The sequence below is a fragment of the Ursus maritimus genome, unplaced genomic scaffold, assembly GCF_017311325.1.
Source record: "Ursus maritimus isolate PB19 unplaced genomic scaffold, ASM1731132v1 scaffold_1, whole genome shotgun sequence".
Taxonomy (NCBI): Eukaryota; Metazoa; Chordata; class Mammalia; order Carnivora; family Ursidae; genus Ursus; species Ursus maritimus.
Window position 1 is genome coordinate 98031108 of NW_024423343.1, and position 17170 is coordinate 98048277.

A 17170-nucleotide genomic window follows, 5' to 3' on the forward strand; every position below is an offset into this window, starting at 1 on the left:
GGCTCCGGTGAGTGCCCCTCATCCCCCAGGGATGAGTCCAAGCTCTACCTCCCAGCCCTGCACACAGTGGCTTCCTGCCCATATTTGTTGAATGAATGAATGAATGAATGAATGAATGAACGAATGAATGAATGAACACCTGGTTGTTTGCCGGCCCTCCCTTCACTTCCCTTCTGGTCCCACCTCTGTGCTGTACCAGCTGCCTGGGCCCTGTAGCCAGTCCTCCCGGGACAGGTGCGTCTGCTGCTTCAAGTTTGGGCAGACCAATCCCTGGCTGCTCTAGGATGCCCTGGAGGGCAAGGCATGTTGGAAGAGAATTGGGGGCAGATCTTTTGGGAAGTGATGGGGGTTGCCACTAAGATACTGATGGTCTCATTTCTATCCTTTCCTTAGCTAGATTCCTTTTTTAATTGAAAAGTTATTTTTACAAATGGTGAAAAAGGAAAGCAATACCACAAGACATATTTAGAGTCTCACCCCGACTCAAACCCCCGATCACGATCTGGTCTGCTTTAACAGTTTCTTGCGTATCTTTCCAAATACACTCTATGCATATCAAAGCATATGTACTTTTCTTTTCACACAATTGTCAGCTAACTCTTCATCGTGCCCTGCAGTCACTCTTTCACTCAGCAAAGTGTCTGCGAGACGGATCCCTGCAACTACAAACGGCTCTAGCTCGTTCAGATCTTTGGCAGCCTGGGATTCCACTAAATGGAGGCATCATAACCAATTTAACGAGTCTGCTATTAATGATCAGTTAGGCTTTTCAAGTTCTCTGCTGTTACAAATAATGCTGCCATGAATATCTTTGTGTTTCAGCACTAGAATATTAACTCCATGAGGCCGTGTGGTTGGCAGATCAAGGACCCCTAAAGACATCCACATCCTAAGCCCCAGGACCTGTGAATATGCTACCTTAGGTGGCCGAAGGGACTCTGCAGATGCAGTTATGTTAATGATCTGGAGATGGGGAGATCATTTTGCATTCTCCAGGTGGGCCCTAAATGTAATCACAGTGTCCTTGTAAGGAGAAGGCAGGAAGGTCAGAGTCAGGGAAAGGATGAGGGGCCATGAGCGAAGGAGCGCGGGTGGCATCTAGAAACTGGACAAGAGAGGAAATGCGTTCTCCCCTAGAGCCTCCAGGAGGAGCGCAGTCCTGCCCACACCTGGACTGGGAGGCATCTGACCAGCAGAACTAACTGTAAGGTGCCCAATCCGCTCTGCTTGAAGTTACAGCAGCAGGAAGAAATGAATGGAGGCGTCGCTGTTTTGCTCTCCTCCCAATGCATCCCAATGCTGAGGAGCATGCCTGCAGACAGGCGGACTTTACTACAGAGTTGTTGAATGAACAGAGCGGCATGAGCAATTACAACCATAAAACAGCTCTGGGCAGCGGCATCGCGCTCTCAGTGAGGATAAGCCTTGAAGATCTTGATAAAGTCATCAAACTGCCAGGCAAACAGGCCACACCAACTTCCATTTCCGCTACAAGTCCCCGGCTGTGTCTTCCTCCCCATCCCCTTGCCTGACTGGATTGTCATCATTATTTTGCTGAGATAATTGTGAAAAATGGCTTCTCATTGTTTTGATGTGCATTTTTTAATAAGGAGGGAGTGCGAGCTTCTTTTCATGTGTTTATTGACCATTTGCACTTCCTTCTTTGTACGCTGCCTATGGGTTCAGTCCCTCTTTTTTTTTCTAATTGAGTTATTATTCTTTTTCACTAATTTCTAAGAGCTCTTCCTATTGCCTGGCTATGAATATGTAAATATATTCCCTTGGTTTGTCCTTTTCCTTCGTTCCTCTTTTTTTTTTTTTTTTTTTTTTTTGCCATGGAGAACATTTTAATTTGACAAAGGCGTGAATGAGGTGCTCATCTTAGTTTGGCAGAGAGGAGAGGGGAGATCATTCCGTTGCACCTGACAGGAGCAAAGGCTCAGAGATAAGAAGGAACAAGGAAGATTAATATGACTGGAGCAGTTAGGGGAGAGAGGATTGATGAGGTGTGTGGTGTCAGGGTGGGGGCTGGGGGCGGGGAAGGCGGACAGGAAAGCGACGGGGAGGTGAAGACAGCCAGAAGCTGGATGGGGGATTGGGAGAATCCACTTTCTATAGGCAGTTTCCATAGGCAAGAGAATAATCTTTTTTTTTTTAATTCTTTATAGTGTGCCAGGTACTATGTTAGGTATTTAAAATACTTGATCCTATTCTATCTCCACAGCCCTGGGTGGTGGTGGTGGGGAACATTATTATGCCCATTTAAAAACGAGAAATGAAGGTTTAAGAGAGGTTAGATAATCACCCACGTTCACATAGCCGGTAAAGTACGGAACATATCTGCCTGAAGTCCATGATCTCGGTCACTGAACTCAGGACAGTCCTGTGAGGCTTAAGTATCCCATTTACACAAGAGGGAACGAAATCTCGGAGAGGTTAATTAACTTGCTCAAAGTCACACAGCATATAGGTAGAGGAATTAGGATTTGAACTCAAGCCTGCTGTGCCCAAACACCTTGCTGTTCTCATTCCCTCCCTTTATCCAACCCCTGAGTGCAGAAGCCCCCAGAGATTTGGATTTAACTAGTCTGGCACGGGTCTGGGAACATCACTGAGATACCCCAGTGTGCAAATAGGTTGGGCACCCCCACCCTAGGACAGGAAGGCAAGGCTGCGGGAGAAGCACCAGCCTGTTGAATGCTGATCTGCAAACAGCAGCCTCCCTGGGGGACCTGAGCCATCGCCCACCACCCCAGTCAAGTCCATCCGTCCCACTGCAGCCCAACCAGGCCCACAGCAGTCAGGGTGAACACTGGACAGAGCACAGAATCTTTTATGTGGTTCAGTTTTTCATGACCCTTAGACTTAAAATCTCATTCATTGGTTATTATTAATTTGGGGCTGTGGGGAAGTAGCTTCCTTAGGCCTAGGCAAGCAGACCCCTGCCCTGGCCCTGTGCCTCGGGGGGCCCATTTGGCGTGCCTTGAAATGCTCTGAATCTCTTTTGGGTACCTGGGACCAGCTGGGGCTGGGAGTTCTGCTCAGGCAGGCACTCCAGGCCCAAGCCAGGGCCTGCATAGGTTCCAGCTTCCACAAACCCCCTCCTTGAAATGTTCTTAAGTCCCCTTTAGTACCTGAGACCCTCAGGGCTGGCAGAGCCCCTGTGTGGGGCACCCGTATTCTAGACCTAGACTGGCAGGAGCCTCCGGCTCTGTTTCTCCCCCTCCCCCACAGATGCTCTCAGACCCTCTACTCTTTGCATGGGGTCTGCAAAGCAGCTGAAGGAGCTTCAGGACCCATGCCCAAGGGATCATCCCAGGCCCTGCTGCCAGGCCATAGTTCTGGGAGAGTGGTCTGAGGAGCAGATGGCCACCACTGGCCGGTATGTTATTCCTTTCACTGGATGCATGAGCTGGGGCCCCTAGAATGTACTGGCATGCTGATGTGGGGTGACTCTCATTCATGCCAGACAGGATAAATCTGGGGGCCCTGAGCTACCCACAGTCCACCACAGAGCCTTGGTTTTGAGCCACCATTGTGGGCCCATGAGCTGGTTCTCTTCCACCATGGCGTGGCCTCAGCTCTGTGACACCCAAGGGCGGAGTGGGGGGGGGGCGGTGGTGGACCATCTTTACCCTGCTTGCCTCCCACCACTGGCACCACACCTGCTCCCCGGCTCCAAATCAGGCCGTTCCCAGGGGGTGGCCATGCCTATCTCCTCAGAGGGCTTTGCAGAATGCTGTGACACAGTCTCTTGTGGCTAATGGCAGTGGGGACAGCATGCTCCCCCTGGCCCTCTAAAGACAGGTTAGAGAGGGGACATTCTTTGTGCAGATGCACCTGTCTGCCGGCTCCCAACCCCCCCCCCCCCCCCCCCCCCCCCCCTTCCCGGTACAGTCCTTACAGCCTGATGAGTTCAAGAGAAGACGTGGGTGGAAGTCGTGTTGTAGGTTTGTGCGACAACATTCCAAGGGGCAAATTAAACATGACCGGAAAATGAATCACTGGTCCCATTTCCCCGCAGTCCCGGGGCACGTCTTGTACACGCGTGGTCCTCGGTAACAAAACACAACAGTGACCGGAGGTCCGTGAAATCGGTTCTCACGGACAGCACCTGGCTGATGCGGCTTCGTGAGCCCTGCTGGCCACCAGCGGTAAAGAGACGACGCTGGGGAATGGCACAGCCAGAGAGGCAAACACAGCTTCAGTGACTCACAGGCTCTGGAAAGCCACTGCATTGTGAGTTAAAATGGTGTTGCCACCTGTTTCTTGCAGTGGGAAATATGAAATTAGCCAGGAATGTGCTCTCGTCAATAAAGAATACAAAGCGATGCTTCCTGGACCTGAACGGGGAGAGGCAGTGCCGGGGCTCTCTGAAGAATCTTCGCGAGCGCTGATAGGCCAACAAACAATTAAGTTCCTCGTCTCTGCCCATTATTCTAAGACGTCATCAATAAATCATTAGACTCCACATGGATTTGATAACACATTTTTAATCAAATATTTTCCTGGGGTCCCATACACCCTAAGGATCGTTCTGTTCTTTGGGCTCGGCCCAGCTGTGAAAATGCACATATTTACTAATTTCTATAATTCATTTCATGCTTCCCATGTTCCCTGCACCATGCTAAACACATTGTTAGCATTCATTTCATTTCATCTTCACATCACCCTCTTTGAGGACGCTTCTCACATCAGTTTTCATTTTCTACCTGGGGAGTCTGAGGCTCAGAGACGTAGACTAACTTGCTGGAAGTCACACAGCTGAGGAGGTAGCCTAAGCATGACCCAGGACCTGTGCGGCCACTGTCACACTCCCCCATCCTCAGCGGGACAGGTCTGTCATGTATCCGCGGGGTTGGAGTGTCTGCAGCTGGGCAGACCCTCTTCCTCCAGCCACAACAAACACGGGGCGATTGCCTCCTACTCACCAAATATGCCAAAGCACTCTGTTAAGAAAGCTTCTTCAGTCTGGGCCAGCCCCGCCAGGCCCCAGATGGCTCACCTGGGCCCCAGAGAGGTGTGAGTGATGCACAGATAGACTGGACGGAGTTGGGTGGGGGCTGTAGGAGCAGGACAGGGGCCAGGGAGGGGATCCAGGCACTGGCGGAGAAACAGGTGTTTGTTGAGGGCCTGGGAGGTACCCGGTGTCATATCAACTCTGCAGGGATCTCACTCTGACCGACGGACATGGAGGAACCCAAGGCCCAAATGCTGCAGTGTCACTGGCTGTATGTAGCAGAGCCAGGCCCAGTACTGAAGGTCGCTGTGCCCCAGGCAGGGTCCCAGGAGGGCAAGGGAGGAGCACAGAGGCAGGGCGGTGAGGGGAGAGGAACGGCAAGGGGACATCTGCAGCCGGGAGGGACTGTGGGCGGGATGGGGCCAGCAGCTCCGTTTATCTAGCAGGCCTTTGTTGGCCCCTCCTGTGCGCCAGCCTCGTGCTGGGCACTGGGGGTCACACATGAATAAGTAAGATGTGGCCTGGGTTCAGAGAAGGCCCAGTGGAGGGATGGAGAAGCTGGGTGAAGTCTGGGCAGCAATGGCAGAGGCATGAGGAGTGCGGGGGGCGGGGTGCGATCCCAGGAAGGGGTGATAGGCGCTCCTGGCCCTCTGGCTTTGCAGAGAAGGCCCCCCTGCAGGCTCCTGAAGGAATTCCAGGAGGAAAGGCACAGCTGGGGGGAAGACAAATGTGCAAAGGCTTGGCAGTGGGCTACGGCACCTGCAGCACCAGGGGCGGTAGGCGTGGTCTGAGTGTAAGATGTGGGCGGTGGAGTATATGACCTGCCACCAGCCTCCAGAGCCTGCAAACACCCCTTCCCCCAGCTCCAACACCACCATGCCGTCTTCGGCTGGCACCCACTCTCACCCAGGCTCCCACAGGGCCCTTGCGGGCCTGTTGCTCTAGCCCTCAGCCACCTGCTGTCCTAATTGCTCTGCACGGTCGTCCGGTGGTGTGGCTGTGCCTCAACTTGGTCTCCCAAAGACATTCCCATCTCCCCGAGGAAGCTCATCTCCATCATCTTGTTCTCCAGAAACTCGGCAGCCCCCGGCCCAGGCCGGGGCCCAGGCGGGTGGGAGACTTCTGGCCGGTGGTGGATGGGCAGGCTGTGCTCATCAGGCCGCAGAGAAAGCACAAGGTCCCAGATGCAACCTGAACCTGGGCAGCACCTTCCAAGATGCCAGAGTGGCTGCACCCTTATGCTTGAGGGGACTGGTGGGGGGCGGGGGGTGGCTAAGACACCAGGTCCCGGATAATCAGTGAGGACCGTCTCCCACCGGGGGGAGGGAGAATGGCAGAGACCGGGATGCAAAGCAAAAGGCCCCAAAGCAAGCAGGAAGCCTGGGTGCTCCAGAGGGGCCACCCAAGGGAGAGCCCATGGCTGCGGGGTCTTTAACCTTCTCACCAGCAGCGGGCAGATCCCTGGAGCATAGCAAGGGGTGGGCGATGGGAAGACAGAAGAAAAGGAGGACACGGTGTTGGGTGTTTCAGGGCACCCATGGTGGTGGTGGTGGGGCGTTGGGTTGCCTGTGTCTGCTTCCAGGTGAAGAGGACTGGCTGGGCAGGTTGGCTGTCCCATCAGGGCTCAGCTGGCAGGACTGCCAGCCACATATTCAGCCAGTATTTCTGGGGTGCCGAGCTGAACGACTGCGTGCAGAGCTGAACATGAAGTCGCTGTGTCCCACCCCCGGGTGGCTCACACCCTGTTTCTGCGGAAGACCACTGCCTCCCCTCCTCCCCTCCAGCTTGTTCCCTCCTGGCTTCTCTTGGCCAAAGAGGATAATAAAACGTGTTGGGTTTATTTATTTATTTATTTGAGAGAGAGAAAAGGAGAGACAGTATGAGTGGGGTGGTGGGGTCGCAGAGGGAGAGGAAGAAGCAGACTCCCCATTGAGCAGGGAGCCCCACATGGGACTCGATCCCAGGACCCTGAGATCACGACCTGAGCAGAAGGCAGACGCTTAACCGACTGAGCCACCCAGGGGCCCCTAAAATGCACTAGTTTTAAAAGCCCTCTCTCTTCTACCTCCTGACGAGCTGTAGGCTGTGAGTGAACAAGAGGGAGGGGGTCAAATATCCTGTTTAACGGGCAACTGGCTCCTAACAGATGGGTTTCGTTGGTCATAGAGACCAGAGCCCTGGAGTAAGATCTGTGATGGGTGCATCGCTCTGGCCCCCTCCAGACCCAGCAGCCGGCCAGTCCCGGGTCAGCAGTACCTGACTGGCCTCAGGTGAGCTCTAGACACTCACATGTGGAGACAATAACCTCACCCAACTAATAAGTCACCCTACATATATTTCAAATGTGTGTCAGTCTTCACAATTTCATAGATTTTTCTTTAAATTCTTTATGGCATGCCTGTGTTTTGTGGGTCGTTAAGGAAAGCTTGGTGGTCCTACAAGCTTCATTCATTCATTCATTCATTCATTCATTCTCAATTACTGAGAGTTTGATCTGTGAATAACATATACTGAGGCTCTCTGGGAAGGTTCAAAAATTAACACACTTAATTCCTGCCCTCGGTAGATTCTCCGAAGTCGGGAATTATGTCTCATGTATCTCAAGGCACCTAGCACAGTGCCTGGCAGGTAGTAGGTGGACAATTGATGTAGAGTGAATGAAAGAATATTCTTAGAGGTGGCACCTGCAAGATGTCTTGGTTCGAAAGCCACTGGGCTCTGTTCCACATAAAGACCACCTAGGGTGACAGGAAAGATGTGGGTGAGACGTGTCTCAGCCCCTTTATCCCTGAACTGTTGAGATATCCATCTGCTCTTTCTGAAGCTTGCTAAACAGGCAGATCCCTGGGACCCACCCCAGGGAGTCTGACTGTCTAATGTTGAGGTCAAGCCTAGGAAGCTGCATTTTAGCACACTTTCCGGATTGATTCTTATGCTGGCGGTCATTAGATCACACATCTGAAAACAACAGAATGGCCCAACCCAAATCCAACCCCAGTGGTCCATATGGACACCTTTGCCTCCTTTTCACAATGTCACATGTAATGACCTTGATGGCTTTTGTCAGCCTAGCTTTCCTCTCTTCTGATCATACCCCACCACCCCAACACACACACACACACACACACACACACACACACACGTACACGTAGGCATACAAACACACACACTCCCTTAGAGTTCCAGCTCACCACCGGCTTGCCAATCACGTACCACCACGAAAGGTCCAGAGGATGGGCACATAATCCACTTTGCACAAATCAGAGCCAAATCTCAAGTGGCAATTCTCACCGCACTGATACTGAGTATCTGCGCTGATAATGTGGGGATATTGACATTGAGTGGGCTTCCTTTTGTAAGAGTTGCCACTTGAGAGCCCATCATGCATAATGGATGCTATATAGCTATTCATTTCCCCCATTTTATTTTAATATCATCTAATTCTTCCTTGGGATCCAGCTGGACGCCTGGGACTTGCTTAGCTCTCTGCTTCCCATATTAAGCTGACAGTTCAGATGGGGGCCAGGACTTTGTCCCACACTCGGCAGATGCTCAGCCAATGAATGGACTGAGGGCAAGAGCCAGACTCCAGGAACCGTGGAGGTGGGGGCGTGCACTCTGCTTTGCCCTAGGCAGAGAGAGAGCGAGCAGAAAAGCAGAAAAGGTTTAAGTGTATGGAGCAGTGATTTTTTTTTTTTTTTTTTTTTTACTGCTGTCTCAATCTATCTGCCTATAGAATAAGATTTGCACAGTGGTGTTGGGGAGAGCTCAGCAGCTTGTGATTTAGGGATGTAAATTGCTTTTTAATTTGGAAGAAAAAACAGTTTGGTCTCGAGCAGGGTTCTCTGTAGATGTACGGCCCAGCCTGGTGAATTACTCTTCCGGCTACAGGGCATTGGTTAAAGACCCTGTGGTGTGCCCTATAATTCTGGGAGGGCTGTAATTGCTGCACTAACTCCTAAATTTCCCTCTGGCCAGAGTGCCGCAATCCATTCTCATTTAGCAAATCTGCTCGGGATTTATTATTTTCTTTTAGACTTACTCCAACCTTAAATTTTCCCCTTTCATAAAGTCCTTATTGTTCTCCTACATCCGTGCCCTGGGGCCACCCAAAGCTGCCCTTCAAGGACATAAGCTCCTGCCCTTGGCTCCTGGAGGCAGAGGGGTTAGTGTGTCCCGATAAACAGCCACCACCCAATAATCATGGGTCCAGGGCGCACAACATCCCTCATCTGTGCTAAGCACGTGTGTTATATACATCTATAGACATTTTAATGTTCATATATATATAGAACATATATTTATCTCTATATATACACACATCCATACATATGCATTTATATGCATATATCTGTGTGTGTATCATTTTGTAGGTAGAGGCAGAATTATCTCCCACTTGGCAGATGGGGAAATCGAGGTTCACAATAATGAAGTAAATTTTTTTGGTCACCTACCTGCTAAGTGACTGAGCCAGGTGTGGAAAGTTCATTTAAGTTAAAAACTGCTATAATCACTGTGCTTACCTCTCTCCCTAGTAAGTAAAGCAGAGCCTGGCTAAAAACAGATCCTTGTGGTAGACCGCAGGAGACCTTTCCACTCATCAACACTCTTTGGGGGCATGTCTTCGGCACCCCCACAAATCTTCCTCCTGCCATGCAGCCCACATGCTTCTGTGTTATGGACTAGGCTCTCCTGAGAGACTGAGAAATGCTTTCCAGAAGTTCAGGCACCCTCATCAGCCAGACTCTTTGCAAACACAATTACCTGTATCTAGCGTACTTCGTGAGCCCTCACTGGGCTCTTCCGTAAGTGCTTTCTTCCTTAAGCACTTACAAACAGACTGCTTGCTCAACACTGGACTTGGTGGGTTTTCCAGGCATTAACACTAAGGTCAATGGCCTTCAGCTTCATATTTGGAAATGGACTTCGTTCTGCACATCAGCACTGTCCTTGTTAGTGGGAGCACTCTCTCTCTCTTTCTGTCTCCCTCTCTCCCTCTCCCTTTCTCTTATCCTTTCTGTCTTGAGAGATTCCAGACAGTGGATTCTTTGAGGTCATATTATCAAGTTCTTTTCTGTTTGAAATACAGTTTTGTGAGCCCAGGACTTGAATGATTTCAATGTCTGGAAGGCTCTGGCAGGGCTGGCCTGCAGGTGAGCTCCTCCCCACCTCTCCACCCCCTCATAGCTGGCTGTACCCTCTCCATCTCTCCACTTTCCCTAGGCTTCCGCTCCTGCATCAAGCCCTCCATCCTTCCAACTCCTGTGAAAACCCCCAGGAAAACAGTGAAAGAGGCATGGGTGATGGTGTGTTCCCTCTGCGCCCTGTGACCAGCGCAGCCTGTCACATACCTGCCTCCCCTGCCAGCTCGGGAAACCTGACACCTGCGGCAGAGAACCCCAGCAGTCCCCTGAAACAGCACCCAATTCATTTCTTCCCAGGTCTAAGAGAAATGAAAAAAGGAATTAATTTTCTCTTGTCCTTGACTTTTTTTCTTCCGAACCTCAGCTCATTTGGTATTCGAGCTTCCCTGATACTACTCCTACCGCCCCAGACCGTGCTTTAGCATTTGTCCTTGGCTGCGACCCTGCCTTTTGTCTGTCTCCTTCCAACATCTGCGCTCAGACAGAGCTCCCCATGCACCCACAGGCTCTGCCTTCCACACCTCTTGTGGTCCTTCTTCCTTCCTCTCGGTGGAGATGGCACAGTTGGGACTGTTGGCAGGGTTGAGCACTTGCCCCAGCTGTAGGTGCTAGACCAGCCCTTCCCAGGGGGTTACCAACTCCTGGCTCCCCACAATAGGGATACTTCAATTAACACGTCAATTTCCATAAAATAACTCACAAGCCTATATATATATATGTGAGTTATTTTTTTAGACAGCTTTTTTGATCTCAGTAAAGAGCATCTATGTTTCAGCCTCATGAATATGTTTGAATTTCAAAGGGCCTGGATCATAGAGAGATCTGCAACCAGGGATTCAGGCTGAGTAAACATTTCCACCTGCTCACACTCATGTATAAGACATAAGGCTTTACTTAAATACATAAACACTGATCTCTTTGGATGAAAGTATATACAGAGAACACTGTCTCTGGGAGCTTGCTAATTTTTCCTTTCAGAGATCCCCAGGGGTCCTAGCCTAGGGATGAGCATGCAATTAAGGACCAGTCTGGTGACTCATTAAACTTCTTCTTCACCTCTAAAAGGAGTACATTCATTTCTCTTTTGCCTCCAGCCCAGTACCTACTGGGTTCACTGGCTGCTGAGTTAGCGTGTTGATTTCAGCTACTCAACGAACAAAATATTTTACGTGGTTCTCATGGGCGAGGTGAGAAAGGCAGGGAGGAAGGGACTTCAAGGAAAAGGTAGCCTGTCTGTAAGGTAGCCCCCTTCCTCTCCACTATCAGCTCTCATCAATTTTACTCTCCCAGGTCAAAAAGCAGCTGAGACCTGTGGTGGCCTGTGAAAAGCCCTGGGCACTGTGGGGATCATGGTCAATGAAATTGGTATAGGACTTTCTCCTCCAGGATAAAGGATGATGAGGACGGCAGGCATCATAAAGCAGCAGGCCATGACAGGAGCTACAGAAATCCATCCCCCAGGGGACCAGGGGGTATGCCACCCCTCCCTTCCCCTTGCTCCCATCTTCCTGGTCAAGAGAGAGCTGAATAGAGGCGCCTGGGTGGCACAGCGGTTGGGCGTCTGCCTTCGGCTCAGGGTGTGATCCCAGCGTTATGGGATCGAGCCCCGCATCAGGCTCCTCCACTATGAGCCTGCTTCTTCCTCTCCCACTCCCCCTGCTTGTGTTCCCTCTCTCGCTGGCTGTCTCTATCTGTGTTAAATAAATAAATAAAATCTTAAAAAAAAAAAGAGAGAGCTGAATAAGTGGACTGAGTTCTCCATTCTCTGGTGGCTGAGAGAAAAGGAGGGATCAGGAGATGTCTTCCATGCACCTCAAAGGGATGGTCACCTTGCTTGCTGCAGCAACTGTCACCCACAGTGAGGGGACTACTCACCAGCCACCAATTTAGAACTTGTGATATTCCAGTAAAAGATAGAAACTGGGGGGGGGGGACACAAAGAAAAATAATGGCGCATCGGTAGTAGATGCTATAGTGTGTCACCTAGACTCCCCTATAAGAATGAAGATCTTCTGCCCTCCCTCCCTCTTCCTTCTTGAACTTCTGAGAGACATGTAGGCAGACAACACTCAACTGCGAGACGGCCCTCTTCAGGAATTGCCTTGGCATATCCAAGGTCATACGCATTTTCCAGAACAGATAACACTGAATACCTGATGGGGTACAGATGTATAAAATTTCACCCCCTCGCCTCAGCTCTGGACAACCCTGAAGGGCCATACTTCAGAGCTCTTCATTAAATCAAGCTTTGTGGAGACTGCCCATCAAAATTCAGCTTCTCCTCTTCCCAATCCTGCTTTCTTCCCTCTTCTCTGGGGATGAGCCCAAGAGAACTCCCCTAATAGACCTGCAGGCTGCTCTCCATCTCGGTGTCCTTGCTGGGGAATCCCTCCTGTGCCTCCATTAAGGGGTCCCAGAGAGGATGGCCTATCAGAAAAAAAATGCATACCCACCCAAAGAGTGCTCCTTTCTTGATCCCTAAATGTTGGATAAAAACCCAGCTGTAGTCTCATTGTACCTTGGTTATTTACTAAATGGTATATCTCTAATCATTTTCTGTTTTTTTCCTTTCCTTTTCTCTTTACTTTTCTTTTTTTGTTGTTGTTGTTGTTGAAAAGACTGATAACTTAGCAGAAGATGTTGCCTGAAAAAACGTTTTTTTAAGTTTTTATTTAAATTCCAGTTAGTTAACATAAAGTGTAATATTAATTTCAGGTGTATAATCTAATCACTTTCTTCTATGATAATTGCTCTTTTCAAGTGTTCCATTTCTTCTGTGGTCAGTTTTGAAAATTTATTTGCCATGAAATGATTCATTTCTTCTAGATTTTACAAATCATTGCTCAAAAGTTACACATATTATTTCTCTTGTATTTTAATTTCTCTTGGCTATGTCAGCTTTCAAATTCCTTATCTCTGAGACTAAACAGAAAAACAGAGCACTTCTTGGCAATCAAAAGCAGCAAATGCACACAAAAAGACTTTCTGAAGCTGAAATGTGGTTTTTCCAACTTTCCAATGTGGCAAGCAAAAGAAGGGAAAAGATAGCACTGTTGAAACATGAATTAGTGGCCTTGAGAGTCAAGGGAAAATATTATACAGTAATGCACAGAGCAAACTATTAAAAGATGAAAATCATTAAGGAAAAAACTAAAGAGCTGGAGGATGGAACCAGGAAGCCTGACATGCAAGTGTTGGGGACCTAGAAAAAAACAAAAAGGGATCACATAGCAAAAAAATAATCATTAAATAAAAAACAGGAGAAAATTCCTGGATGGAGAATACTGGGTTCTCTGGAAATGTGAAACATATAAATCTTAAATTCAGAATCTGTAAACTGAAGGGAGACATTTCAAGGGAAATTCTCACAACATCTAGACCTAAAAACATTTAACTATCTGAGCTACACTAGGTCAGCAGGGGCAGTGGGTGGGGACAGAAGTGAGAGACATTCCAAATATCTCTTCTAGGATTGGGAGAGGGGAAGCTGAAGGGGAAGGAGAAATGGGTCAGGGGTAAGTGAAGGTATTCTAACGGTTTTATCTCATAGGGTAACAAAAAGGGGAAGGCAATGTGAAAATAGAATGTCTGGCTTGGTAAAATAGTATCTTGCTAATAATAATAATAATAATACAAAAATAAGTGATTATGAGTACAAGGAAAGTTTCAGAAAATGTTAATAGAATGTAACAGTTTTATTAGGATGTATAAATTAACAAGGGGAAAAATAAGATGAGTAACAATTTGATCAAACCATTAAATATAGAAAAAGAAAAAACAATGTAAGATAAATCACAACTATAAAACAATATGAAAGGGAAAAAGAAAAAGCAGGAATATAAGCTTTTAAATCATTTGGAAATAAACTGAATTATGTCCTTAGAAGACAGAGCTTATCAGAGAGGGTTAAGAGCCAAAAATATTTATACACTGCTTAAATAAATACAGTTAAAAGAAATTGACAATTAAAGATTCAAATGAAAGGAATGGGAAGAAGAATGCCAGACAAATGCAAACGAATAAAAGGCAAGAGTGGCAACAATATTCAATATGAGACAAAGTAGAATTTAAAGTTAAACACTAAACAGGACAAAAAAGGGATGCTGCATTAGAAATGGCTACAGACTTAATATCAAGTGTTCTTTAAGCATGTATTGATGGGATCACATAATTTTTCTATTCATGTATTGATACACTGGATAATGTTAATAAATTTCCAGATATGGAGCTAGTCTGCATTCCCTGAATAAACCCTACTTCAACACAAGTGGTGAATATGAAGATATTTCATATATTGTATGAGTAAAATAATGTGTCAGATAACCATGTAAAGCTAAGCTATTAGAAATGTTGTAAGGACTTGATTTTTAAAATTATACACAGGGACGGCTGTGTGGCTCAGTCAGTTAAGCAGCGGGCTCTTGGTTTTGGCTCAGGTAGTGATCTCAGGGAGGTGAGATCATGAGATCAAGCCCCATGTGAGGTTCTGTGCAGGCCTGGAGTCTGCTTGTCCCTCCCCATCTGCCTCCCTCCACCCCTCTGCATGCACCCACTCACTCTTTCTCTTTCTCTCGCTCTCAAATAAATAAATAAATAAATAAATAAAATCTTTAAAAAGATAAAATTATGCACAAAGATTTCAGTACAATCCCATTAGAATATTTCATACCTAACAAATTAAATTAAATATGGACATGGATACTTTTAAAAACTCAATAATCTTGACTATATAAAATTTATAATTGCTTTGAATAAAGAATATACTTATTCTATGTCCACAAACTATATAAAATATTGATCATGTTCTTTCCCCAAAAGAAAAATTTTGAATATTCTAACAAGTAGAGATTATACAGCTGTAAAATAGAGGCCACATTCTTTAATCATATCCTAATAAAATTAGAGTATATAATAAAAAATGGCCAAAATCTTAACTACTTAGAAATTAAAACATATAATCTTAGAAAATCCTTGGATTGAGAGAGAAATTGAAAGGGATACTACAACTTCTGAAGAAGTCAATTAAAAGAACATTTTATACATAACCCATGGGTCAGAAAAAAAATATTAATACAAATTAATAGTCTTAAATGCCTTAATAACTTAAAATCAACATCCAGACAGTTCAGAATTCAAGAAATTAAAACCGATAAACAAAAGACATTTTTAAAAAACTAGAATAGGAAACCCGCCAAAACAAAAGTTGAAACCAAAGAAATAGGAAAACATTTCAAATGAGAATGAAAATAAATCTAAAGTCAAATACTTGGAAAACAACAATAACATGAAATATGTCTTCACAAATTTGATTAAGGAAGAAAGAGATAAGTAACGTGAAAGTAAGCAAAAACACAAATGCAAGAGAAATTAAAATACAAGAAATTAATATATGCAACTTTTTGGCAATGATTTAAAAATTTAGAAGAAATGGGATGATTTTCTAGAAATTGCAAATTACCAAAATTGACACCAGAGGAAGCAAAACACTTGAACAGCAATTATGGTAGAAGAATCACAAACGTGAGAACCATGACTTAGTAAATAATCAGGACCCAATAAGGTCACAGCTGATTTTTATCTGATACTGACACACCAGGTCAGTGTCAGATAACCTGGCCCTATGAAAAGATGGAGCGCTCTCTTGATTTATTTTATGAAGACAGCATAATTTTAATATCAAAAACCAAAAAGGAGATTATTTTTTAAAAGGCATAGGCCAATCTCACATATGTCTACAGATGGGAACAATCAATCTAAACTGTTAGTGAGTAGCTTCTAATGATGCTTCAAAAGAAAAATAGGCTAAACTGAAGTAGGGTTTATTCAGGGAATGCAGACTAGCTCCATATATGGAAATTTATTAACATTATCCAGTGTATCAATACATCAACAGAAAAATTATGTGATCCCATCAGTAAATGATTAAAGAACACTTGAAATGAAGTCTGTGGCCATTTCTAATTAAAACCTAAGTAAAATAGTAAAAGAAATTACTGAAATATGAATATAATAATGACTTAATTATAATAAATGTAACAAAGAATTAAATATTAGGTTACACAAATATAACAAAAAATACAAGCAATTATTACTCTAAATGCCAAACGCCTAAAAATATTTAGATTAGAAGTCAGTAACTAGACAGAGATAATTTACTCAAGTATTTCGTTCTGGTAAATGAAATGAGCCAAGAAGTGCTATAAACATTAGAAAAGATAAGATAAAATGCCCTTTTTTTATGCTGAGGGGATTATTGAATTTCTAGAAAATTCAAGAGACTCTAATTAGAAAAACTTATACACCAAAGCGTATAAGAGAATTTGGCAAGGTAGCAGGATGTAAGGTAAATATACAAAACTCAATGACTTCTATTCCAGCAATGTATATGACAAATGAAAATGAAATAAAATGTCCCATACACAAACTAGAAAATGCTAAGGAATGAAGGTAGTAAGAAAGGCACAAGACTCACATGAAGCAAATTATAAGATTTTATCAAAAAATATAAAGTAAGATCTGGACAAATGGAAACAGATAAATTACTTTCAGATGGAGAGACTTGGTATCATGCCAACTTGATTTTTCCAGAATTGGTATCTGTAAATATAGTGTGATTTCCATTTGAATCCTAATAGGATTATTTGAACTTGATAAAATGATCTTATGCTTTATATTTTTAAAAAATGCCTGAGTGGCTCAGATGGTTAAGCATCTACCTTCAGCTCAGGTCATGATCTTCAGGTCCTGCCTCGGATTGAGCCCTGCATCGGGCTCCCGGCTCAGCAGGGAGTCTGCTTCTCCCTCTCCCTCTGCCTCTCCCCCTGCTCATGCTCTCTCTCTGTATCTTTCTGTCTCAAATCAATAAATAAAATCTTTCTAAAAATAATAAATAAATAAATAAATAAATAAATATGTCTGAGACTAGAAAATATATATATTTAATATATTTTTTAAAAAAAGAGTGAGCATTTACCTTGCCAAGTATCACAATATGCTACAAAGTCCCTATAAACAAATAATATGTTCTTCCCATAAATGTAAATAAATAGGTCTGTGAAACAGAATA